Raw genomic sequence first — 27,049 nt, forward strand, 5'->3', positions numbered from 1 at the left:
TTCTAACTTAGAAAACATATTTGTAGATGCCCAATGATTCACCCAAGTTGATATTTTAAGTTAGTGGCAGAGCTTAGATGAGACATGTTGTCTGCATCCAGGTCTAGTAACTCTCTCTAATAACAGCATATGATGAGCATTACTATTGACTGCTCTCTTACTTTTGGATTGAACTTTTCATTCCCCACCCCCCCCAAAAAAACAATGAAAATCCAACCTGTCCATTATGCAGTGCAAGTATCAAAGTGTTCTTTTAATTGCAGCTGTCAGTATAATTGAAACAGAAAGTATTTTTGAGACAGTATTCTAAAAATGTAATCACAGAGTAGTTTCCATTTTGCATTAATGTTGCAAATATTTCTGTCTACTTAATTTTGCTTCTTTGTACAACACAATTCTTGAAATTGAAGTCACTCCAGCATCTAGTCTATCTAGTATATTGTTAAAGTAGGAACAGAATAACTATGGTTCCCTTAGGTATGATATGACTTTTAAAATTTAAGCTGGACTTCCAAATGACTTATATTAATTCAAATCCAAATGAAATAAGTGCTTGATGTATACCATGAATTTTAAATGTATGTGAAAATGAAATTAAACACATACCAGATTAGAAGTATGATGGCCAAATAATATTTTTAGAAGATTATTTGAATGGGTATTTGCTAAATGACTATTTGTATCTAGTTGAGTAGGAAAAAAAGAACTGTTTGTACTGTAATAATGGACTGAAATTCTGGAGAAAGAGAGCAAAGGAAAGAAAGAAAAATGGAAGAGAGAGTGAAGAGGAAGAGGATGAAAGCAGGGGAAGAAGAAAGAAAATGAAGAAAGAGTGAGAGAAGAAGAGGGAAGGAGATAAGGGTCAACTCCTATTGAAACAGAACCCTTTGTGCAAGTATGTAAATAGATTTTCTCACAGTTTTAGACATATTTTTCTTTTTTTTTAAACCATTGATTCTTTAATAAATTTTCACATTTTCCTCTAACTTTATTAACATTCTTTTTTTAAATTTAATAGCCTTTTATTTACAAGTTATATGTATGGGTAACTTTACAGCATTAAAAATTGCCAAACCTCTTGTTCCAATTTTTCACCTCTTACCCCTCCCCCCCTCCCCCAGATGGCAGGATGACCAGTAGATGTTAAATATATTAAAATATAAATTAGATACACAATAAGTATACATGACCAAACCATTATTTTGCTGTACAAAAAGAATCAGACTCTGAAATATTGTACAATTAGCTTGTGAAGGAAATCAAAAATGCAGGTGGGCAAAAATATAGGGATTGGGAATTCAATGTAATGGTTTTTATTCATCTCCCAGAGTTCTTTTTCTGGGTGTAGCTAGTTCAGTTCATTATTGCTCCATTGGAAATGATTTGGTTGATCTCATTGTTGAGGATGGCCAGGTCCATCAGAACTGGTCATCATATAGTACTGTTGTTGCTGTGTATAATGATCTCCTGGTCCTGCTCATTTCACTCAGCATCAGTTCATGTAAGTCTCTCCAGGCCTTTCTGAAATCATCCTATTGGTCATTTCTTATAGAACAATAATATTCCATAATATTCATATACCACAATTTATTCAGCCATTCTCCAACTGATGGGCATCCACTCAGTTTCCAGTTTTTAGCCACTACAAAAAGGGCTGCCACAAACATTCGTGCACATACAGGTCCCTTTCCCTTCTTTATGATCTCTTTGGGGATATAAGCCCAGTAGTAACACTGCTGGATCAAAGGGTATGCACAGTTTGATAACTTTTTGAGCATAGTTCCAAATTGCTCTCCAGAATGGTTGGATTCGTTCACAACTCCACCAACAATGCATCAATGTCCCAGTTTTCCCGCATCCCCTCCAACAATCATCATTATTTTTTCCTGTCATCTTAGCCAATTTGACAGGTGTGTAGTGGTATCTTAGAGTTGTCTTAATTTGCATTTCTATGATTAATAATGACTTGGAGCATCTTTTCATATGACTAAAAATAATTTCAATTTCTTCATCTGAGAATATTTTTCTCTGTGTCTATAGACTGTGTCTATTTTTCTACTGTGTCTATAGAAACAGCAATATGTTCTCCTCTTGTTGTGGTTGAGGTAGGGTGACATTCCATTTGATTTGATGTCCTGCTCATGCAAACTAATACATTTAGAAGGTTAGTCCTTTCTTCACACTCTTCTGTGAGGTAGAATAAAGTGGACAGAATGGCTAGTAGAGAAGTAAAATAAATACAAATGTAGGTTCAATGAGAAAAAGGTAACAGAGTGAAATTGGAAGAGTCCATTGGACTTCATTGGAAGAGTTCATTAAAATGACTGAGATTTAAATCCTAGTTCTGACAAACTACTTGTATGGATTTAGGAACGTCATTTTACTCTTCAGGGCTTCAGTTTCCTCATCTATAAAATGAGATGGTTGTAGGAGATGACCTCCAAAGTTGCTCCCAGTTCTAGATCTATACTTCTTCCATTCCATGACACAATAGAGGGCTGTGGGACTTTTATTATACATTAATTCTGGTGGGAGTAGAATCATTCTTAGCCCCATTATATTGGCAGCTAGATGGCACAGTGGGTAGAACATTGAACTATGAGTCAGAAAGATAAGAATTAAAATTTGGCTCAAGACACCAGCTGTATGACATGCACAAGTCACTTAACTGATGACTGCCTCAGTTTCCTTAATTGTAAAAAATGAAGATTATAATGGCACCTACCTCTCAGGTTGTTGTGAGGATCAAATGAGATATTATTTGTAAAAAACATTTGATGGAATATGAATGGAAGAAAATTCATTAAGAGAGGACATTATCTAAGGTCACAAATACAACCTGGCATTGTAAAGAGTACTGGATATGAAATCAGAAGAAGTGGGTTCAAATCTTGCTTCCGAGTCTTCCTAGTAGCTGGGTAGCCTCGAGCAAACCTCTTAACATCTTGAACTTAACTTTGCTAAGTCTCAGTCGCCTCACTTATAAAATGCATATCTATATGGCTTAAATAAATTAATATCCATAAAGTGCTGGCAAACTTTTTAAAGTGTAATGTAAGTATCAGTTATGAACATTTTTAATGGAAAGAGCAATTGATATGAAATAAATAAATACTGAGTTAAATAAGCCAAGAGGCATTATTCTGTTGTTATCCAAATCATGATTTGCCTATTTCTCAATTTCCTTACTTAGGGAAGAGTGATAGGTAATAATACTTGTACCTCAGTTCTTGCATCTGTAAAATGAGGGTATTAGGCAAAAATTCTTGCTAGCCATGAAAATCTGTGATTCATACTCAATTTTCTATCTCACAACTTTGTTAGAACATCAAATGAGATGATGTGTGTGACAGCATTTTGGTAAAAATGAAATACTACATAGAAGTGAGATGGTATTTTTATTATGCTTTGACAAAGCTCTGGACTGCTGCTGAGTCTTAGAAGATGGGCTTCCAGCATGGAGGGTGACTTGACAGGAAGGTGCTGAATTATACTGAAAATTCTGTCCTGTATTTTTCTTGAAGAGAGAAACATTCTTCTCAGACTATAAGAAGCCTTTTTTTTTTAATCTCTTGAAAAACTCAGTACTGTGTCCTTTCAGATGGTCTCAGACGGATTAAAGCTAGGAGGGAATTTTTACAAGTCTCAATCAGTGTTTATGTTTCAAATTTCTCCAATTTATATAAAGATAAATTCTTGCTAAGCAGTTAAGCTAGCCCCTTAGCTGTAGTAGCTGCAGGTTCAGTCTGTATTTGGGGTATAGACACCTATTTGAGGTAAGAAGGGTATAAATAGAGGATATAAATAAAATATCATTTTACCTCAGGTCTCTTTCTCCTTTTTATCCCCTCCAACTGTTTTCTAAGGGTGTTGAAATCTGCTGAGATTTATTTTGATGAAGGTAAGTTGCTTCTCGTTATCAGGCAGTAAAGATGTTATGTTATTGTTTACTGTTTCCCAGCAGCTCCGTACAGTGCTGTCTGAACACTTGTGGTTATAATAGGCAGAAATAATGAAAAGCCATTTTTGCTAGTGATGTCCAAAGCTTTGATTTACCTCTTCAGTAAGTGAAGGATTTATTACTGACACCGAAGGTGGTTTTGAAAGATAACGGCCCACAGTACCATAACAGCAAGAGACTTTTGAGGGCTGATCTTAGCAGTAATGGGTCAGCAGGTATGGAAGAAATTTCAGAGATGTAGATCTTAGCTGCTGTGAGGGAGCACAAAAAGAGGAGATCTCCAAAGTATCCAAAGACCCAGCCAAGGGAAAGGATTTACAGATTAAAATCACCATCTCGTGTTGCTCACTCAGAAGAGATTTGCTATAAATATAGCACATGCTATGGAGTTAGGCAATGAGATACAGTGGACAAATTGTTGGACTTGGAATCAGGAAGACAAGTTCAGACCTCACCTTTGACACCTAATTAGGTGGATGACCTTGGACATGGCTAGGAAGTGGATGGCTAGGAAGGCACCTAAGCCTTGGTTTCTACATATGTAAAATAGGGATGAAATAATTACAGTTCTTACCATCTAGTCACATGACTAAGTAAATAATTTTTATTTATCTGAGCTATGGTTAGTTCATCTATAAAATAGACTGAATATTCTCTAATGTTACTTAGCAACTCTATAATTCTATTCCATTGTGAGTTTTCTTGGACAGAGTTAAATTATGAGGTGATTACACGCAAATGAGAGATTTCATCTAAAAGCAAAGCTTTTTGCCCTAGTCTTGGTTTATGTATTTGGTGAAATAAGAGGGAAGAAATCTTTTAAATTCCTTTCAGTTAAGTTTCTTATGTGCTAACATTTATTAAATGACTATAGGTTTCAGACATTGTGTCAGGTTCTGGGAATATGAGGACAAAAACAAAATGGTCTCTGCTCTCAAGGAGTCACAATACATTTTTTGGGAAGGAAACAACATGTAAAATACAGAAAAATTAAATATGAAATATGAACAAATGTTTAGGATAGAACACTAGGAACTAGAGGAATCTGGATAGACTCCTTATAAAAGGTGGAACTCAAATAGAGTTTTGAAAGAATCTTTGAATAATAGAGGCATTCTGGGAAGATGATAGAGTAGGTCAAAAATTTCCAGGCTCTCCAAATATCCTCCCCAAACCAACAGAACATCACCATAAAATGAACAAAGAATGCCCAAAATAAAGGGATAAAATAGTTTTTCTCTTAAAACAACATTAGATGACCTCAGGAAACACAGGACCTCCAGAGGCTGAGGTATGTCTGAAGTGAAGAGCAAACACCTCCAGGCCGGCTCTGCTGAATCAACAAAGCAGGCCCTGGCAGCAGCTACATCAGGAACAGAGGAGGCCTCAAGAAATTTCAGCTCACAACCTCAGGAACTTTCAGATGACACATCACAAAACTCTTTTTTTTCTTCCAAAAATGGTGGCCTTATCTTCACCAAACTGGGAGAAAAATGGACCAGAAATAGATGGGATATCATATTATACAATGGAAAATATGTTGAATCTGGAATGAGAGAACCTGGGCTTAAAGTTCAGCTTGACTTTTTACTGTCAAAGTGACCTTTGGCTAATTCATTTAATCTCATTTTTGTTCTCTGTAAAATGAGGGGTTTGGATTATATCAGAGCTTGGCAAACTATGACTTGCAGGCCAAATCCAGGCTGTAGTTTGCTTATCTTTTGTCTAGATGAATACTAAGGTACCTTTAAAGTTCCCAGATCACCTTAATACATATCATTTCATTTGAGCTTTGCCATAGCCTTTTGTCATAGGTATCATGTAAGTGAATTCAAACTCAGAGCTTTCTACCTTCAGGTCCAGTCCTTTATCCACAACTCCAAACAATTTCTAAATCATCCAGAAGACTGGCTTAGGACTAACAGAATGAGACAGCAGGACAAACCCTCGGAAATTAAATGATCTGGGGATCTTATTTTACAGATCAAGAAAGCAAGGTTCAAAGAGTGTATGTAGGACTTAGCATATACTTATTAACCAACTTAATGAATCCACTGATTTAAAAAGATATGAACAAAGAATTGTGCTCAAGATTCTAGAGCAATTTAATTACTCTGAGTCTAGAATCCATGTCTTTTGATTCTTGGTTCAATAGTACTTTTTCAACTACCCCCATATTATTCAAAGCAGTTAAATGGCTCAGTGGATAGAGTTGAGCCTGTAGTCAGGAAGATCTGAGTTCAAATGTGGCCTCAGATACTTACTAGCTGTGTGACCTTAGTCAAGTCATTTAATCTCTGCCTAAATCCACTGGAGAAGAAAATAATATCTTTGCCTAGAAACCTCCATGAATAATAGTAATATTCTATGGTTCACAAAATCATGAACAGTTGGACATGATTGAACAGCTAGAATCCATGTCTTCTGACTACTTGTCCAACAGTAATCTTTCAATTATCCCCTATACTTCTCAGAAGAGGCTTTAAAATTCAATCAAAATAAAAGAAATGACGTTTTAAACTTAAAAATATTAATTCCTTAAAAAAAAAAACCCTCTTTAATAATATTTCCCATTGCCACACTATTTCCTTAACCTCCACTGTCTCCTTGCACTTCAAACTGAATTTTAATTTCAAAATACTTGTCATTTTTCATGAACTTCTGAAGCTTCTCATATTCTACTCATGTGATGTTTGGGGAAAAATATTTTATTTTTCTTTAGGTTTTTATATTATTTAGAGAAACTCACCAGAGATAACTTTTACTTTAAACACATGAAGTTCCTTTGAAAATGTTCTATGGCTTAAGAACTTGGAGACTTTGGGTCCTTTTCTGGAGGCTAATTTAAAGAAGTGTTTTTGATTGAGAGTAAGGCTTTCCACTGTATTCTACAGAATATTGGGAGGGGAAAGAAGGTGGAGTTTCCCATCAGCATATTGGCAGAGATTGGTAGGCTAGAATCATAGAATATTAGAGCTAAAAAGGACCTTACAGATCAACCAATCCAAGATGAAGAAATCATGACTCACAAGGGTTCAGTGTCTTACTCAAGATCCTACAAATAGCAAGAAAACAAAGAAGAGTTATATGTAAATTTCCTGAGGGCAGGGATGTTTTTGGTTTTATATCTTTAGTATCATCTCAGTGCCTTTTATGGAGCAGTACTTAACAAATGCTTGCTGAATTAAATATAATTGAAACCCAGATCTTTTGACTCAAATTCCATCATGATTTCCATTACACTATATTATTTATATATTTGGATAGTGAGTATGAAAACTGGGACAGGGAAACAATGTAAAGAGATAGAGGACAAATGCAAGGTTTTGTTGTTATTGTCATTTTTAAAATGAGTGGGTGTGAAGGACAACCTAGAAAAGGCTCATAGATTAAAAATATAGTTTTTGTAAAGAACATAGTTCTCTACCAAAAGACAGGGTCATGAAGACCCAAAACAGTCTGGAAAAGTAGGAGCTACATGGAAGAAGCACAAAGTCTTTGGAATAATGGTTGAGGAAATGCTGAAGATATATGCTACTTATGACAGCTATGCACAGGCTTATTTTTTCACACTCTTTGACTCATTATGCCCTCATATTGCACCCTAGGAAAAATTATTTAAAGCTAAAATTTGTCACATTTAGTTTTGAAAAGGTAGAGTAAAAAGGTACTCAAAATATAATATGAATCAGGGATAAAGTAGCAATTTACTTTCTCTACACAAAGAAATACTCTACAAAAAGGGTTATAAGTATTTCTTATCAAGACTTAAGCAATTAGCATCTTACAATTTACAACAAATATTATACTCTGTTAGGAAGGCAAGACTTAAAACGATTAAAAACCAAACACTTTCTGGTGAAATCCTCACAAATAGAGAAACTCCCATAAACAGATAAAGAGAAATATACTGTGAATGTGAATGGAAGAATTTACCCATAAAACAGAAGTGGATAGCAGACTAAATTAGAAACCAGAATTGAACACGATGTTCAACAAGAAAAAATGTGTGAAATAGAAAGACACACATACCAAAACACACAAAATTAAAACAAGTGGGTAGAGAAGAATCGATTATGCTTCCATCTGAGATTAAAAAAGGGAGAGGTAGCAGTCATGATCACAGGCAAAGCAAAAGTAAAAAAATAAAGTTAATGAAAAGAGATAATCAGGAAAATTACACTGTGCCAAAAAGTGCTATAGACAATTGAATATCAAAATTTTATAAATGGTTTCTTTGAGAAAGGTCTTATTTCTTAAAAATAAGCAACTGACTCAAATTTAAGAAAAAAAAATGATAAAAAAATAAGAACCATTCCTCAACTGATAAGTGATCAGAGTCAGTTTTCAGATAAAGAAGTCAAACTTATGTGTAGTCATATTAAAATGTTTTGAATCACTATTTTTATTGTTAAAGCTTTTTATTTTCAAAATCTATGCATAGATAATTTTCGACATTCACCCTTGCTAAATGTTGTTTCAAAATTTTTCCCCTCACTTTCCCTTACACCTTTTCTAGATGGTAAGTAATCCAATATGTTAAACACATGCAATTCTTCTATACATATTTCCATAATTATCATGCTGCACAAGAAAAATCAGATCAAAAAGGGAAAAAAATGAGAAAGAAAACAAAATGCAAGCAAACAAAAACAAAAATAGTGAAAATACTCTGCTGTGATCCACAGTCAGTCCCCTCTCTTCATCACAAGACCATTGAAACTATCCTGAATCATCCCATTATTGAAAAGTCATGTCCATCAAAATTGATCATTGTATAGTCTTGCTGTTGCCATGTACAATGAATAATCTCTTGGTTCTACTCACTTCCCTTAACATCAATTCATGTAAGTCTCTCCAGGCCTTTCTGAAATCATCTTGCTGATTGTTTCTTATAGAACAATAATATTCTGTAACATTCACATACTATAAATTATTCAGCCATTCTCCAACTGATGGGCTTCCACTTAGTTTCCAGTTTTTTCCCACAAACATTTTTGCATATGTAGATCCCTTTCCCTCTTTTATTATCTGTTTTGGATACAGGCTCAGTAGAGACAGTGCTGGATTCAAATGGTATACACAGTTTGATAGCTCTTGGGGCATAGTTCCAAATTGCTCTCCAGAATGGTTGAATAAATTCACTAATCCACCAACATTGTATTAGTGTTCCATTTTCCCATATCCCCTCCAACATTCATCATTATCTTTTCCTGTCAGTCTGAGACAATCTGAGAGATGTGTTGTGGTGCCTCAGAATTGCTTTAATTTGCATTTCTCTGATCAACAGTGATTTAGAGAACCTTTTCATATGATTAGAAATGACTTAATTCTTCATCTGAAAATTGTCTGTTCATATCCTTTGACCATTTATCATGTGGAGAATGGCTTGAATTCTTATAAGTTTGAGTCAATTCTCTGTATATTTTAGAAATTAGACCTTTTGTCAGAACCTTTAAATGTAATTTTCCTCCCAAGTTTATTGCTTCCTTTCTAATCTTGTCTACATTTGTTTTGTTTGAACAAAACCTTTTTTAACTTAATGTAATCAAAATTATCCATTTTGCATGCCATGATATACTCCAATTCTTCTTTGGCCACAATTTCCTTCCTTCTCCACAGGTCTGAGAGCTATCCTTTGTTTTTCTAATTTGCTTATGTCACTCTTTCTGTCTAAAAAACGAACCCATTTTGATCTTATCTTGTTATAGGGTGTTAGGTATGGGTCCATCTCTAGTTTCTGCCATACTAATTTCCAAATTTTCCAGCAATTTTTGTCAAATAGTGAGTTCTTATTCCAGAAGCTGGGGTCTTTGGGTTTATCAAACACTAAATGACTAAAGTCATTGACTGCTGTGTTTTGTAAAGCTAATCTATTTCAATGATCAACTATTCTATTTCTTAGCCATTACCAAATGATTTTGATGACTGCTGCTTTATAATATAGTTTTAGGTCTGGTACAGCTAGGCCACCTTCATTTGCATTTTTTTCATTAATTCTCTTAAAATCCTTGATCTTTTGTTCTTCCAGATTAACTTTGTTATTTTCTCGAGCTCTGTGAAATAATTTCTTGGGAGTTTGATTGGTATGGCACTGAATAAGTAGATTAATTTAGGTAGTATTGTCATTTTGATTATATTTTCTCAGCCTATCCATGAGCACTTGACATTTTTCCAGTTGATTAGATGTGACTTTATTTGTGTGGAAAATGTTTTGTAATTGTGTTCATATAGTTCCTGACTTTGCCTTTGCAGGTAGACTCTCAAATATTTTATATTATCAACAGTTATTTTAAATGAAATATCTCTTACTGCTGGACTTGGTTGGTGACATATAGAAATACTGATGGTTAAATCACTATTAACTAGAGAAAAGCAAATTAAAATAAACTAAGATAAAACTCCATACCTATCAGATTGGCTAACTTAAGAGAAAAGGAAAATGACAATTTTTGGAGAGGATATAGTAAAATAGAGACGCTGATGCATTATTGTTGGAGTTGTGAACTGGTTCAACCATTCTGAAGAACAATTTGGAGCTATGCCCAATGGATATTTGCATACCCATTGAACCAGCCATACCAATACTAGGTCTATATTCCAAAGAGATCAAAGAAAGAGAAAAAGGGCCTATATGTTCAAAAATATTTAAAGCAACTCTTTTTGTGATAAAAATGAATTGGAAATTAAGGTGATGCTCATCAACTGGGAAATATTTGAATAAGTTGTAGTTTATGATTATGATGGAATATCATTATGCTATAACAAATGATGAAGTAAGTTTTCAGAAAAACCTAGGAAGATCTATGTGAACTGATGCAGAGTAAAGTAAGCAGAACCGGGAAATCATGATATATAGTAACAGCAAGCAATATCACAGTGATGATCAACTGAGATACTTAGCTACTCTGATCAACACAAAGATCCAAGACAATTTGAAGAATTCAAAATGAAAAATGTTATTCACCTTCAGAGAGAGAACTGATGAACCAAGTGCAAACTGAAATGTAATTTTTTTCACTTAAAAGAAAAAGAAACTCCCCATGTTGTCAATGAGTTCTGAGTGATAGTCCAAAGATATCTGGCTTCTTAAACTCATGAAACTGGCTCCACTTCTGAAACAGGATCTCTATTTGGTTATCTCTGATCAAAGAAATAAAAAGCAGAAGAAACAGACTGAGGCTCAAATTCACATAGTTAAGGTCTTTTTGCTATAATTCATATAAGAAACTTAGGGTGCATAAAAGAGAGTAATATACAGTAATCTCATAAAATTAGTCTGTACTGAAACTGTGAGATACTAACAGTCTAATAGAGAAGCTTATATTTTATCTTTGAAACAGGAGAGGGGCACTGAAATTTTTTGATCAGATGAGTAACATGGTCAGATTTGTGGCTTATAAATGTCAGTTTGGGGAAAGGGTGGGAAAACATTTAGGAGCCCATTGCAATAAGTCAGATAAGAGATTTGTTATTAAAAATTTGTATTAGAATACTGGCCATTATGAGTGGAGGAAAAGTTGATGAAGCCTTTGATGAAATGTCTCTCCTGGGAAGTTAGTGTTGTCTCTTCCCAATTATCTTGTATTTAGTTTTTTTATGTATTTTGTATATGACTTATTTTGTTTGTTCTTTTATATGTACATATTGTTTCCCCAGATAGAATGTAAGCTCCCCAAGATGAAGAACAACTTAATTTTTGTCTTTGTAACCTTGGTACCTAGAATAGTGTCTATCATATGTTGTTATTGTTGTTTAGTCATTTCAATTGTGTCTAACTGACCTCATTTGGGGTTTTCTTGTCAACCAAGAAAACCAGTATTTTTCCAGTATCCAGTTTTGGATTTTGGAGTGATTTGCCATTTCCTTCTCCAATTTATTTTACAGATGAGGAAAGTGAGGCAAATGGGGATTGAATGACTTGTCCAGGTTCACACACCTAGTAAATATTTGAGGCTAGATTTAAATTCAGGAAGATACCTTCTTAACTCCAAGCCCAGCATTTTATCCACCATACTACTTTGCAGTTAAGTGGACATTTAATAAATGTTTGTTGATTAATTGAGATATTATGGAAGTTGAATCAACAAAACTTCACAGATGATAGGATGTGAGGGATGAGGAGTGTGGGAGGAGTGTACTAGATTACCCCAAGGTCCCAAGAGGTTCTAAATCCTATTTCTGAAGCTATCTCCTGGTCTGGAAAGAGGATTAAGACTGAATGGCCTTCTATCCTTGGAACTGCTGTGTAGCAAGTGGGCAATGACAGCTGGTGTAGCACAGCTATGGAGAAGTACTCTATTAGCCAGGCTATGCCTTCCCAGTCTCCCTCCAAATCCTGTGTTGCTTTTTTTCCTCCTAAATATCCGTTTTTGATGTCAGAAAATTAGATTAAATGTATATAACTTCAGCATAGGCAATAAAACTGAAAACTCAACCATCTCTTCAGAGTTGGTATTGCTCTGTAAGGATTTAACCAGAAGGCTAAAACACTGGGAAAAACATTTGCTGAGTAGAAGCCTGCAGTCTGTTATACCTCACCCAGGCTGTACCTTATTACCATGAGCAATAAGTCTAACACAGTTCCTCTGTGCATTGAAACCAAATAGTGAGCCGTCACTTCCCACTGCTCTCCCCATGAGTTTTCAGCACAGAGGGACCAATTCCCTGCTTGTTTTAGGCTTAAGTAAAGGGATACAAGGTGGCAAGCAATTGGAGTCATTGGATATTGTGAGCCCAGAATGAAAGAATGAATTGGGTTCCGGGGATTTTACTGAGGCTTTCTGTTTTAACAAAAGAAATTTTCTGGGAATGTGGATGCATTTTTTTTTTTCCTTTTTGGAGGGAAGGAGAGGCTGCCATTCAGTAGGATGTGACATTTTTATAAAAATCAATGGTTCAGAAACCGACCACAAATGCAATGTACCACTTCCCTTTCCATTTCTTCAAAAGCCTGCTGAGTTGGTTTCAAAAATCTTCCCACATGGCTGCTAGGTCTGCAGGGGGAAAGATGACCTTGCAGTTGTCCCCGGAGTAGCCAATATCCTCCTTCTTTTAGCGTGCAGCAGAAATTCCAGACCTGCAATTTCTCAGTTGAATTTGTGTGACTCCTGCGAAATTGGGTTTTCCCCTTCTGTTACCAATGTTTGTTTTTGCCTTTCAAATGGGCAGATTTCAAAGGCTTTAATAAGCATGAATTCACTAATCCCACAGACTTGTCAGTGAGGCAGAGGTAGAAGAAGGGACTGTGCAGGGGCTTATTTATGGACTGAGTTGAAACTTGTTCTTAGACTGGTGGGGGTTGGGAAGCTTTTATCTCTGATAGCAGCAGCAGGATGATGGTGTTTTTATTTAACACTGGAAAACATTTAAAAGAACCAGCCACTAAATATTGATGCACAATCTAGGGAAAATGAGGTACATTCAACATTGAAGTCTAGCCAAAAGGAATAATAATAAATACCCCAGCATTTTCTCCTCCTTATTCTTTAAAGTCCTTAAAATATGAAAGGATTAGCTTCTAAAGTTACAGATAGAGGGGGAGAGGAAAAAAAGAGAAGAATATAAAAAGAATTTAATGAAAGCTCCTGCACTGGGCTGGCACTTAATTCTCTCTCACAATAACAAGAGAAAAGCATAATGGAGATTGAACAGAGGAGTCATTTACATAATAACTTTATAGCAACAGCTGTAATGAACAAATACAGGCAGATGAGTTAATTCTGTGAAAGACTACCCTACAGAAGGGCTTGAAGAAAGAGGGAGAGAGAAAAGGAAATAAGGAAAAGTCTGAAAGTCTGAATATTTTTGTTTATGCCCTAGATAGATTTTAAAATAGCTCAGAATTTGTCATCACTGTGATTTAAAATATATGGAGCTATAAAATAGGGTTATAGATTTAATGCTGGGAAGAACCTTAGAGGCCATGAAGTCACTTTGTAGTTGAGGAGCAGAGACCCAGAGTAGGGAGATCAATTGACCAAAGTCATTCAGATAGCTGAACTGTGATTTGAACTGAGATCCACTTATTTCATACCTGGCATTCTTTCCAGAGTAACACTCTATTATTTTAGAAGAAGCTGGTAAGATTAATATATTGAAAACCTTTTTAAACTTTTGGTCTATTTGCCTTTGTGTGGAGTGATCAAGGTGCTGTAAAGTCATGAATGATCTATCACTCAGGATATTCTTAGAGAATTGCTTGACCTATCGATACCCCAGTATGGTGAGGAAGTCTGGCAGTAAGAGCTGCCATTTATATACTTCTTTAATTAAGGTCTACAAAGCATAGTAAATATGCTATCTTATTTGATACTCACTGTGAGGCAGTGTTATTAGTGTCTTCATTTTACTGATGGGGAAACTGAGGCAGAGAGTGCTTAAGTGATTTGACCAGGATGATACAGCTACTAAGTACCTGAGGGGGATTTGAACTAAAATCTTCCTGACTCCAAGTCTGTCACTTTTATTCATTGTACCATCTAACTAGTAGGAAATGCTTTGGCTAGGTATAGACCTAGGATAGTAAACCCAAGAAGAGAAGTAATAGCCTTAGGATTTCCTGACTATTTTGTCAGGGGAGAGGATACCCTTATATTGAATGGTTTTTTTTAATCAGTTTATCAATGTGTGTCAGACGCCTTTAAATTCAATTCTGCTCTCCTCTTTGGGAATCTGGACAAATCCTAAGTGAAAGTACTTAAAGCCAGGTTTTGATGCCTCCCTATTCTCTTTTCCAATGACTGTTTGCTTGCTATAAAAAGGAGCTCATAACCCAGAGTTTTGCCTTCATCTTCACCTCAACTTACCTATTATATATGTCCCTGGTAATGTGAAAGCTCTCAGTTTTTTGTCTTTGTATCTCTAGCACCCATACAATATCTGGTATATAATAGAAGCTCAATCAATGCTTATTGCATTCATAAATGAATGTATTCTATTCCCTCAGAGGCTTCTAGCTAATCTTCCTCTCACCATTGATGTCCTGGGATACATTACTTTCCTTTTCTGTGACTTTTTCTCCTTCTGTAAAATTATGTAGTAAGACTTGATGATCATTGAGCTCCTTGACTCATGGAGCTCTAAATTTTGTAGTACTATGAGAAAATAATCTGTGCTAAGGCATTAATAAAAGGGAGGCATGCTAGATAGGTTAGAAGCTTAGGAATAGCGGGATTCCTAATCTTAGATTCAGGAAAACTTAGAGTTGGAAACTTACCATGTGAATAAGGATGGGCAAAGCATTTATCCTCTTATTCCGTGTCCCTGATAACTTAAAAGGCTAACTTACAGACAAATGGTTGATATTTGGAGGAAATTATCACAGAAGTTTTCTATACTGAGGAAATCAATTCCAGTTTTTTTTTTTTAAAGAGTGTTAATGATAAATTAATACATTAATCAGGTGAAATGTAAAAGAACGTGATAATAATCTTAAAATATTTTGTCTGTCTCAGACAACACATTTGCATTTTATGAGAGCCTTCAATGCTTTAATCCTAATGACTAATGTGCAAATTTCAGGCATATATTTTTGGGTAGTGGTAGGGTTGATATGTTTTGGTAGAGAGAAAGGAAGAGATTTTTTAGTTTTTCAAGTTACTCCCAGTAGATCTTTACTAGTTATTTTTACCTGGATTTAGAGACTGAAATCAAGCCTGAGATGATTTTGCCTCTCCATTGGCTGCTAGTCACTGCTGGGATAGGCATCTTTGAAAACTCTTTCCTGTAAAAATGAAGCAGTTGGCTAAGGAATAGGGGTCAAGTATCTATTAATATTTGAATATTGTACCTTTTTTTAGGAAGTGTCTCCAAAAAAGTGTCCCCGTTTTGTAGAATCATCTTGTTTGGTTAATAGAGTTTACCCAGTGTCCCAAGGACTCCTGATAGATGAATTGTATGTTTTCTTTTCCCACTTTAATCATAACTCTGTTCATTCTATGTTTATCATGAAATTATAATACTATACACACATATGTATAATATACATGTAATATACATCTGTTTTATATTAAAGACACAATAATTTTGAGTACTTCAAGGTTTGCAAAGAATTTTATATACATTATTTTAATTTGATGTATGATCATAAGTATGTAAAATACAAAAAAAATACCTCTCCATCCATAAAATGAGAAATTTGGGCTAAATAGCAGCTGAAAGATCTTCTTTCTTTAAATCTAGGATTCTATGATTATTAAAGCAACTCTGTGATAAAATTAAAATTATATTTAGGATTAAGTCTATTTATAGCTGGTCTAGGTTCATACAGTGAGTAAATGTCTGTTTCAGAATTTGAACCCAGTTTTTTCATGATTTCGTCTGGAATTCTATTCACTAGATCAAAGTTTCTTAAATTGTAGTTTGTAACTCAAAAAGGAGAGGGTTGTGTAGCTGACTGTGGGGGTGATGAAATTATGTTTTATTATTAATAAATGTTGAAAAGTATATTTTATATACTATATTTATATGCTATATTTTATATAAAAGCATATTTTATATGTATGGGATCACATAAAAATTTCTCAGGTGAAAAAGGGTTGTGAGTGGAAAAAAATTTAAGAAGCCCTATATTATTAAGTCACTTGGCAATTAAATTAGGCATCAATAATTTTTCCAGGTTTTTTGTTTGAGAAGTAAACAGGTGATCCTCTTGATTCAAAGTTACATTTGTTCTTCACTGATCTTTCTTAGTTTCCTCTTTTAGAGAAGCCAGTTTGGTGAAACATCTGCCATAGTTGATTTAAAGGGTCTCATGACCTAATTCTCTGGACCATGGCCTATTCAGGCTTAACAGGGCAGTGTCTGGGGAGGAGTTTGATTGACACTGCTCATCAGAGCCCACCATGGAACCAGTTCATCAGTGCTCAGTAAAATTCTTCCCAGGCCCTCCTAGTCAGGCAGGTTGTTAGCAAACTGGATCCAACTGAACTCTGCAGGCCCAATGAAGCTCAACAGGGGCTTTCTCAAGCTCACCCCTGAGACAATTGAAAAAGACTGAGCAAAGCTCAGCTCACTGTTGAGCTTAGGAGATGAATTCTCCACTAATGACAAGTGTCAGGGTAGTACAGAGAGAAAACTGGGGCAACTGAAGGCCATGCAACCTTGCAGTACAAAGAGAGTAGCTAATCTGTGATGCAGGAAGCAACCTCTGGAAAAATTGTTTGCACTTACAGACATCTCCAGGCAGGTGAATGGGTCTTAACTATGATAATAATTTGAAGAGTAGATGATACCCATATCATCTGGGGCAGGGGGAGAAATTCTCTCATGGATTGCCAAGACTTTGGCAGGATTAAAAAATAATCTTGGGTTCTTCCCCTTTTGCCACTTTCCTTCTGTGCCCACTGATAAGGGGCATCAGAGAGAGTGTGAGAAAGTGATCTGACAAATAATATTTTTCATCTCCACTCACAATGGAAGGTTCCTGGGATCATAGATGTGGAATCAGAAGGAACTTTACAGGTTATCTATTACAACTACTTCATTTTAGATGAGAAAACAGGCCCAGAGAGATTAAATAATGTGCCCAAGTTACACAGTCACTAGGTGGCAATGCTAGATGCTTCAACTCTATATACTGCTCCTTCTACTGCAGTTGGTAGCACCCATAATCACTTAGGAACTTTTCTTTTTAATGGAAGCCTTTTTGACAATGACTAATATCAATGGACTATCATGAGTTACAACTAAGATGGCAGAGAAAACTGCAGGGACATACCTGAGTTTTCCCAAATTAATTTCCAACCAACTTTAAACATTGCCTTAATGAATTACGGAGGGTAGAATCTACAAGAGGATGGGATGGCAGACATTCCCAGCTCAAGACAACTTAGAAAGATTGCACGAAAGATCTCTTTCATTTGGATAAAAGGGGAGTGAAGCCTAGTGCAGGGAGTATCTGGGAAAGTCAGTATACTGTGTATACTGTGCAGCCCTGGCACAGGTCAGCAGCTAAGGCCCCATGGTCCCTGTGCAGCAGATCAATGACATAGTGGGTCATCTGTGAGGTTTCCAACTCACTACACAGTCCTTATATTCTAGAACAAAGAGTAAAATAGTAATTGAAAGAGTCTACTGATCATCCTTAGAGACTTCAAAACAAAAACTCTCAGAACTATTAGCCAAATTCCAGAAGTCTTAGGTCAATGAGAAAATACTGTAGGCAACTAGAAAGAAACAGTTTACTTATCATGGAGCCATAGTTAGGATTACACAGGACTTAGCAGCTTTTACATTAAAGGATAAGAAGGCTTGGAATATGATATTCTGGAAGGCAAAGAAGCTTGGATTACAGTCAAGAATCACTTAGCTAGGAAAACTGAACTTAATTCTTCAGGGAAAAGGGAGCATTCAATGAAAGAGGGACTTTCTAACATTCTTCATAAAAAACCAGAACCAAATAGAAAATTTGATTTTCAAATAAAAGACTCAAGAGAAGCATAAAAAGTTAAACAGTAAAGAGAAAACCTTAGGGGCCCAATAAGGTTAAACATTTAGCTTCCCTACATGAGAAGATGATACTTGTAATTCTTAATAATTCTATCATGATTAGTGCAGTTAGAAGGAGTACACATAATGAAAAGGTGCCAATATAAATTGACTTTAATGGGATAATATAAAAAAATTAAGGAATAAGAGAATATTGCCCTGGAAAAAGAAGGAAGAAAAAAAAAAAGAGAGAGAGAGAGAGAGAGAGAGAGAGAAAGAGAGAGAGAGAGAGAGAGAGAGAGAGAGAGAGAGAGAGAGAGAATAGGATAAATTATCTGACAATGACTAATATTTTATATTAATACAATAATGATAACATTTCATTCAGTTAAGTATGCAGTGCTGGTTTTTAGTAATGAGTTCAAATCCTGCCTCAGATATTTACTTATCTGTGACATTGGGCAACTTATTTAACCTCTTTCTCATCTTTGGTTTTCTCATTCTTAAAATGAGGATAAAAATGACACCTACTTCAAAGAGTAATTATGAAAATAAAAAATGAGATAATAGTATTTGTAAAGCATTTTGCAAATCTTGTTATTCAGTCATTTCAGTCATATTCAACTCTTCATAACCCATTTGGGTTTTCTTGACAAAGATGCTGAAGTGGTTTGCCATCTCTAGCTCATTTTATAGATGAGTGAAGTGAGAGAAACAGGGTTAAGACTTGCCTAGGATGATATATGCTGGAAGTGTCAAAACAAGATTTGAACTCAGGTCTTCCTGACTGCAGCACAGGATCTCTATTCAGTGCGCCATCTAATTGTCCCTTGCAAACCTTAAAGCTCTTTATAAATGTGAGATAGTATTTTTATTCTCTTTTTTAGAAACTTCAGGTACATTCAGACACTGGTTTGGACAATCGAACCAGTAGCTCATATACTGCTCTCACTAGCATTTCTCCATTTTTTTCACTGATCATTGCCAATGGAATCTTTTCTGTTTCTGATGAGTGGTAGACATTTGAGATTGAATGCCAACTTTGTTTTCTAGGAAAGATTTTAAGATATTGAGTCATAATACTAGGAACATTTGCTGGGTTGTGCATCAAATCCAAGCTTATAATTTTGCTGTTTTGTTGAGAACTGTGGTTTTGAATGAGAATTTTGGTGACTGAGTATGAAACCTCATAAGCCATAGTATTTAGTGTGACCTACTAGATGTCTTTTGTATTTGTATTTTGCAGTGGATAGAGTAGGGCAACTTGGTACAATGGATGGCATGTCAGGACTGAAGTCAGGAAGACAAATTCAAATTTGACCTCAGACACTTACTAGCTCTGCTGCCCTATACAAATCACTTAACCATGTTTGCCTCAGGTTCCTCATCTGTCAAATGTGCTGGAGAAGGAAATGGCAAACTACTCCAGTATCTTTCCAAGGAAAATCCCAAAAGGGATTATAAAGAGCTAGACATGACTAAAAATGACTAAACAATAAAATGGATAGAGCCCTAGACCTGGAGTCAGAAAACCGTGATTTCAATTCCAGTTTCAGAAACTTAATAATTGTCTGACATTGTTAGCTTCAATTTTTACGGATAATAATAGCACTTGACTTCCCAGGATTGTTGTGAAGATCAAATTAGATAAATTGTAAAACACTTAACATAGTGCCTGGAAATAAAACATGCTATATAGATGTTAACTATTTTTTTATTGTTGTTGTTATTGTTGTTATATGGCCTATCTCTGTTTTTGTCAATATGAAATCAAATTTTTACTATCACCTCCTTTATTCCCTCATTTTCTGACATTGGTCCAGTTGCACAACATCCCTGGACTTCCTTCCTCTGTAAAACTAGGAGATTAGATGAGAGATCTTAGATAATAGGACATGAGTGCTGGAAAGCATCTTAGGATCATCTAGTACAACCTCTTCATTTGATAGAGGGGGAAAGTGAGGCTTGGAGAGAAAATGAAATTATTTTCTTGAGTTCCTTCCAGCCATAAGACTCTATGATTCTGTGAAATAGTGTGAAAAGAATGACCAAAACTTCCCAATATATAACCTAAGGTTCTCTTCTAACAATTTGTCTGTTCCTCCAGAGAGCTGAAAACAGCTGTTCAGGCATTGAAGAGTATCACATTATCATCATTGATATCATCATCATCATCATTATCATCATCATCATTATCTCACTAGCATTTTTATCGTGCTTTAAGGTTTGCAAAGTGCTTCACATATGTTATCTCATTTGATCCCCATGTTAACTTATGGAGTTAGATTCTTTTAATATAACCATTTTACAAATAAGAAAACTGAGGCCAACAGAGGCTAAATGACTCATCCTAGATCATCACAGAAGTAAATGTCTGAGACAATATTTGAATTCCCATCTTTATGATTCCAAGTTCAGCACTCTATCCACTGTGCCCTAACCTAAATAAACCTAAGTGTAAAATGCACAAAGGCCAATGATGTTTTAAAAATATTTTAAATTTTAAAAATAAAATATTTGCAAGTCAAACATAAGATTACCAATCCTTTCTTTTCCTCCCTTCTCAACAATAGAAAGCAACCTTCTCTTGTACCAATGTACATATATAGGCATACCATTCAGACCATGTGGTTAAATCTTTGGTTAATATGACCTTCTGTTTCTGGGTGTCATGTAAATTTGGATTTATTCTGGGATTTATTTGGCTAATTTGGACATAGTCATTTCTGGAGAGAAACTAAGCAAATTATTTGTTTCCTATATTCTGTTATCTTTCTTTTCTTTTCTCATACGGAAAGTAAAATATTACAGTCATTATAGTAAACAGTGAGAGACCCACTTTTCTCTTTTATGCTAACTGAAAATTTAGCCAGTTGTTTAAAGGTGTGCTTTGGGGTGTAAGCAAAGGTTTCACTTAATGTGAGTGTGAACAAATGTGTGTGTATGCATGCATTTAGCCAGAAGTCTTATCACTGTCATCACTAAGCAAACTCTATCTCCTTCCAGCAGCTGGAATGTCTGGTTAATATTTGAATCACTATCCAGGGCTTCACAGATGGCTTCTTCATTGCAGAAACCCTTGAAAAAAAGACTTCAGTATTCTGTTTTTAATGGGCCAAATTGCCTTAGTTAGACTATTGTATGCTGCCATATTTTAGACCTTTGTTCAAGCATAATGAGCCTGATTCTTCTACCCCAGTGGTGAGCATGGGTTTATAGAAACACTTGGGTTCCCCAATGCTAATTTACACAGTAGGGAGAGAATCACTTCCCACTCTGAATGTATGTATGTATGTATATATATGTGTGTATATATATATATATATATATATATATATATATATGTATAGCCTATGCAGAAATAAAAAACAGAATGGTTTAGAATATGTCAGGAGATGGAGCTAATAATAAGTCTACTCCCTCCATAATTCTCTGGTTCACCTAGGCTGATTAAATTGGATTCTGAGGTTGAAAGATAGAGCACACTATTAAACTAATTTTCCTAAAGTGTAGGTCTCATTTGCCTAATAAACCCTAGTGGCTCCCTATTGCCTCCAGGATCAAATAAAAACAATCTTATTATTTAAGACCCTTTACAACCTGCTCTCTTCCTGTCCAGTCTTCTTAAGAGTTGACTCCCTTTTATGTGCTCCATGATCCAATAACATTGATCTTCTTGCTATTCTTTGCACGTGACACTTCATCTCTAGATTCTAGGAATTTTTATTAGTTGTCTCCCAGGCCTAGAATGTGCTCCTTCTTCATATCCACCTCATTTCCTATACCCTACTCCAATCCCTGATTTCCTTAAAAACTCAAGTCAAATCCCACTTTGTACTTTCCTCTTAGATTATCTTTAGGTCATCTGTATGTGTGTGTGTGTGTGTGTGTGTGTGTGTATGTGTGTGTGCATACATACATACACACACACATACAGATGACCTAGAGAGTAATATATCTATCTATATATATATCTTATTTGTATATCATTGTTTTCATATTGTCCCTCCATTAGACTGTGAGCTTTGAGGAGCTTTACCTTTCTTTATATTACTAGCATTTAGCACAGTGCCTAACACATGTGTGTAGTTCAGTAATTTTTCAGTCATGTCTAGATCTTCATGACCCCATTTTTGGAATTTTCTTTTTTAAGACATGAGTTTGCCATTTCTATCTCAAACTTATTTTGCAGATGAGGATCTGAGCCAAATATAATTAAGCATTGTGCCCAAGCACAGCTGGTTCATGTCTGAGGCTAGATCTTAAACTTAAGAAGCTAAGGCTTTCTGACTCCAAGCCCAGTATTCTATCCACTAAAGTATAGCTAGTGAAAAAGCATGAAATGAGATGATGAGTATTGTGTTTGAGGAACAGTAAGAAGACTACTAATAAAGAAAACAAGGTTAGTTTGTCATAATGTGATGTTAAGGAACCCATGTTTGCTCCTAGTGATCACCATTTCTTTTCTAATTGCTCTTGTAATATAGCTGACTGCTATTACAATCAGGTTGATGAGTTGGAAAAGACTACAATCAGGGTTAAGATAAAAAACAGAAAGTTGCAAAGTGTGTGTGTGTGTGTGTGTGTGTGTGTGTGTGTGTTTGGTATGTTGTAGGGAATGTATTATTTATAGATTGCAAGGATTCAATTCTGGATAGTAGATAAGGATTTGAAGAGAGTAGGTTGGTTAGTTATGCAGCCAAAGCTGATGGGGCAAGACTAAATTCAAGTCTGATCATGTGCATGCCAGCGTTAGCACCTAGATTTTCTTAAAACTTCTGTCAGCTAGAGATTTCTCTGTGCCAATATTATTTTCATTTACTTCCATGGAATCTATGGTACAGATGATAATTTACTGCTTTCATTCAGGCGACTTGACTCCTGGAAAACTGCCAAGGAGATGGAATTTGAGTGTTCCTTGGAGATTCAGAGGTATTGTGGAATTTTTTGCATTTCACTATATGTGGGAGGGAATGGGATGAGGTCAGCAAAAGGAGTAAAAGGATGACAGGAAATTAAGTTTCTATTCAATGAACGATTCCTCTAGTATTGTGTGCGGCAGTAGATGGATCACTGACCATGGTACTGAATCAGCTGAGTTCCTTGGACTTTGATGCAAATACACCACAGTGTGTTTTTTCTATTCATGAGTTTCCCATCTCCTCCTTGAATTATCTACAAACCCAGCAAAGTTTCTTACTCATTCTGGTTATCATTAATATTAGCTCTATCTCATTGTACTTAGGAGTTTTCTTTCTAATGGCAGTGTCATAACCTAACAAAAGCAGAGGGCTAACATGCTAATGATGATTAGGTCAAGAGCTAGAATGAAGGATAGGCAATACTGGTTTAGGGAAGACAATAAAGGTCTGAATCAGTATCCAGGCAAATTTTTTGAAGTCTAGTTGACACAAAGGTTTTATAAGAGTGATAAAATCCAAGGAATAGAAAAGAAATATTTCAGGAGTAGAGCATTTCAAGTCAAGAGGTTAGTCCTGGATCAGGAGATGAAGTATAGTGATTATAGACTGCTCAATTATCTAACTTCTCAGCTCTTCAGCCTTTTCTGTTGTTGTATATTCTCTAATCTTACTCTGAAATAATGGGTGGAAGTGACCATAGCCTGAGTATGCCTTGTATTCTACTTACTTATCTATGCCATTAAAGCTATGACCTGACAGGAATTTTTCATAATTCCTTCTTGGACTTAAAGGCTGAGTTTCATAGTATTGGAAAAAATCTCTAGCAATTTCAGGGCAAGTAGTTTATATGCTATCATTCATGTCCTTCCCTTCCACTTCCTTCCTTCCTTCCTTCCTTCCTTCCCTCCTTCCTTCCTCACATTTTTCTTTTTTAAAATAGTATGATTGCAATGCATGGCATAGATTGGAACCACAGTTGAGTGTTGGGCAACTGGTGTACACCAAAAGTGGATGAGCAGCCCTGGAAAGGGCTTGGCAAGCTCTCACTTGCTAGGTGCTACGTCTCCCAGAACATCCCATGCACTCTGTCAATTCACTAGGGACTCAAAGCTGTTCCCTTGTGTTCATATTTTAAGAAGGTTCTAAAAGATATTCCTTTAAAATTATTAATGAATTTTTTTATATCTTTCATTGGCACCTGCATCCAATTTAATAGATGTACAGGAACCAAAGACAGCACAGGTAAAATTGTGATCAAGAACAACACAAACTACCAAAAAACCAAACAAACCAAATAAGCCTCAAACACTTAGGCCAAAAAACTTCAAATATAGTTATAATATGTGTCTATTCATTATGTTTTGGATTGGACTGGTGATTTCATTGATATAAGGAATTTGCAATGAGGGAATTTCCTCTAGCAACAGAAATTGACATTTATTATGCAAATTATAATTATAGCAAGTTGCCCACAGCAGTGGTTTCCAAACTTTTTATTCCATATTATTATTCTTGTTTTTCTCAAATTGCAGATGAGAAAATGAAGATTGACAATAAAAAGAAGACAAGAGAGGAAACTAAATGACATGGTCACAGGAATGAAGAATCAGAAGACTTGAACCTAGGCCTTCTTCAAGTCAACTATCATTTATTAAATGCTTACTATGTGCTAGACTATCCTATGTGCCAAGGATATGCCTTCCAAAAGAAAAGAATAAAAAAATAGTTCCTGTTCTCAAAGAATTAAAATCCAAGACTCTATCCCTGGACTACATTATTTTTATAAAGGATTACTTATATATGGAGTGTTCAGGGAGGACTAGGACCTCTGGTAAGAGGTTTTGTCAAACTCTTTGCAGAGCTGCTCATCCATCTTTGGTGTCCATCTGTCACTGAACTCTCAGCTGTGCCTCCAAGAAGCTCATCCTATCCTACCATCCCTATCATCTAGGGTAGATTGGAACAATTTGTTCCAATGGCCATGAAGGTGGCTGAAGCAGACATCATGGGTATTTAGAGTTTGATTAGACATCTTGGGGTACACTGTATCCCAAGATTGCCTCTTGCCTCATAGATAAATATGCACGCTCTAACTCTACCCATTCATATCTTATATAAGATTTTATTCTAGTAGTTCAGTTTTTTAGTTACTTCTGAGGCCCACAAGCATCATAATTCTAGATTATTATTGATTTATAAAAGAAAAAGCCCTGGTACTGCCAGGATCCTGGATTGCTGCTCTGTAATTATATTATGTTATATAATTGTTCTATTGCAAGAATATTTATCCAATTCCATCACACTTGATTATTTCCTTCTATTGCCTTATAAATTGGATAAAGCTGTTATCAGCATTCACTCAGCCTTGGAAAATAGCCTGAGTTTTGCAGACCCTCACATCATATTTAAAAAAGAACTTAAGAGCATCTGAAAAGAGGAGGCTTCATGGCATTCCTTGATTCCCTTTATAACATTGTTCCCCTTGTGACCAAATTACCCCCAGGCACAAGTACCTAAGAATAATAATGAATGAAAATACACAAAACAGGAGCAACAATGATTGACATATATTAGAATCAACAAATCATCAACTGAAAATGCCTGGGGGTCCAGCAGCAAAAGTCTCTGCTTATTCCTAGTGAGCAAAGAGTCCCACCAATCAGAAGCTTCAGTGAAAAGGGCTCAATTTTAGAATGAATTGAGCAATTGCTGCCTACTCAAACTCCTTTATAGGTTTAGAGTACTTTAATGATTTCAAAGTGTCTTACACATCTCATGTTTGATCTTCCATATCATTCATTCTTGGGCCTTCACCATTATGTCTCAGCTGCTTCTCCCATTGGTGAGTTCTGCCCCAAATCTCCATCCTTCATTCTGTGGATTTTCCCACCACACCTCCAGCATACCTCCCCAGTAGCATACCTCCCCAGTCCTCTTTTCAGCTCCCTTTTAATGTCTAGTTTACCCATTAGAATGTAAACTTGAGGGCACAGATTATTTATTTTTTTCTTGTATTTTTATGCCATAGTAAATGTTTGATAAATGCATTTTGGTAGGACCTATGATCTGAGGCAACTAGGTGGTACAATGGATAGAGCAATGGACTTGGAGTCATGAAAACCTGAGTTTAAATTCAGTCTTAAACACTTACTAGCTCTGTGATCCAAGACAAGTCATTTAAACTTGTTTGCCTCAGTTTCCTCATCTGTCAAATGAACTGGAAAAGGAAATGGCAAACCAATCCAGTATCTCTGCCAATAAAACCCCAAATGAGGTAACAAAAAATTATTTACAACTTAACAGCAACAAGTATGTTTCTTCCTCTCTCCTTTCATTTTTTTTCCTTCCTCCATTATTCTACTCCCCCAATCTATTGAGCCGTTCTCTACTCAGGATACCATTAACCTTACTGGCCATCCTGTTAGGTAGATGAAGCATTAATACTCCTATTTTACACCTGAGGAAATTAGGCACTGGGAATGTTTAAGTGACTGACTTGTCAAGAAAGCCACAATTAATAAATGGCAGCATTTCAATGGAACAAGAAAGTGTACTAGATTTGGAATCAGAAGATCTGGGTTCTAATCCTTGCTTTGTGGCTTACTATCTATGAGTCCTTGGATGGAATAGTTTCTCTCTATGTGTCTCACTTATAAAATGAGAACATGAATATGATCCTTAAGGTACCTTGCAAATATTAATCTTGTGGTGACATGAATCAAGACAAGTTATCTGA

The 27,049-nt window shown here is 35.6% G+C and overlaps 1 long non-coding RNA gene across 1 annotated transcript in view; it reads left to right on the forward strand.

Annotated features, from left to right (window-relative positions):
* Positions 1-25,242, forward strand: part of LOC105750497 — a 66,672-nt gene extending 41,430 nt beyond the window's left edge. The window contains exons 2-3 of the long non-coding RNA XR_001121074.2: positions 23,261-23,323; positions 24,846-25,242. This is a non-coding gene — a long non-coding RNA (uncharacterized LOC105750497). The remainder of the gene's footprint in view (positions 1-23,260; positions 23,324-24,845) is intronic.
* Positions 25,243-27,049: the final 1,807 nt, after the last annotated feature.

Source organism: Sarcophilus harrisii, chromosome 4, assembly GCF_902635505.1.
Source record: "Sarcophilus harrisii chromosome 4, mSarHar1.11, whole genome shotgun sequence".
In the NCBI taxonomy this organism is placed as follows: domain Eukaryota; kingdom Metazoa; phylum Chordata; class Mammalia; order Dasyuromorphia; family Dasyuridae; genus Sarcophilus; species Sarcophilus harrisii.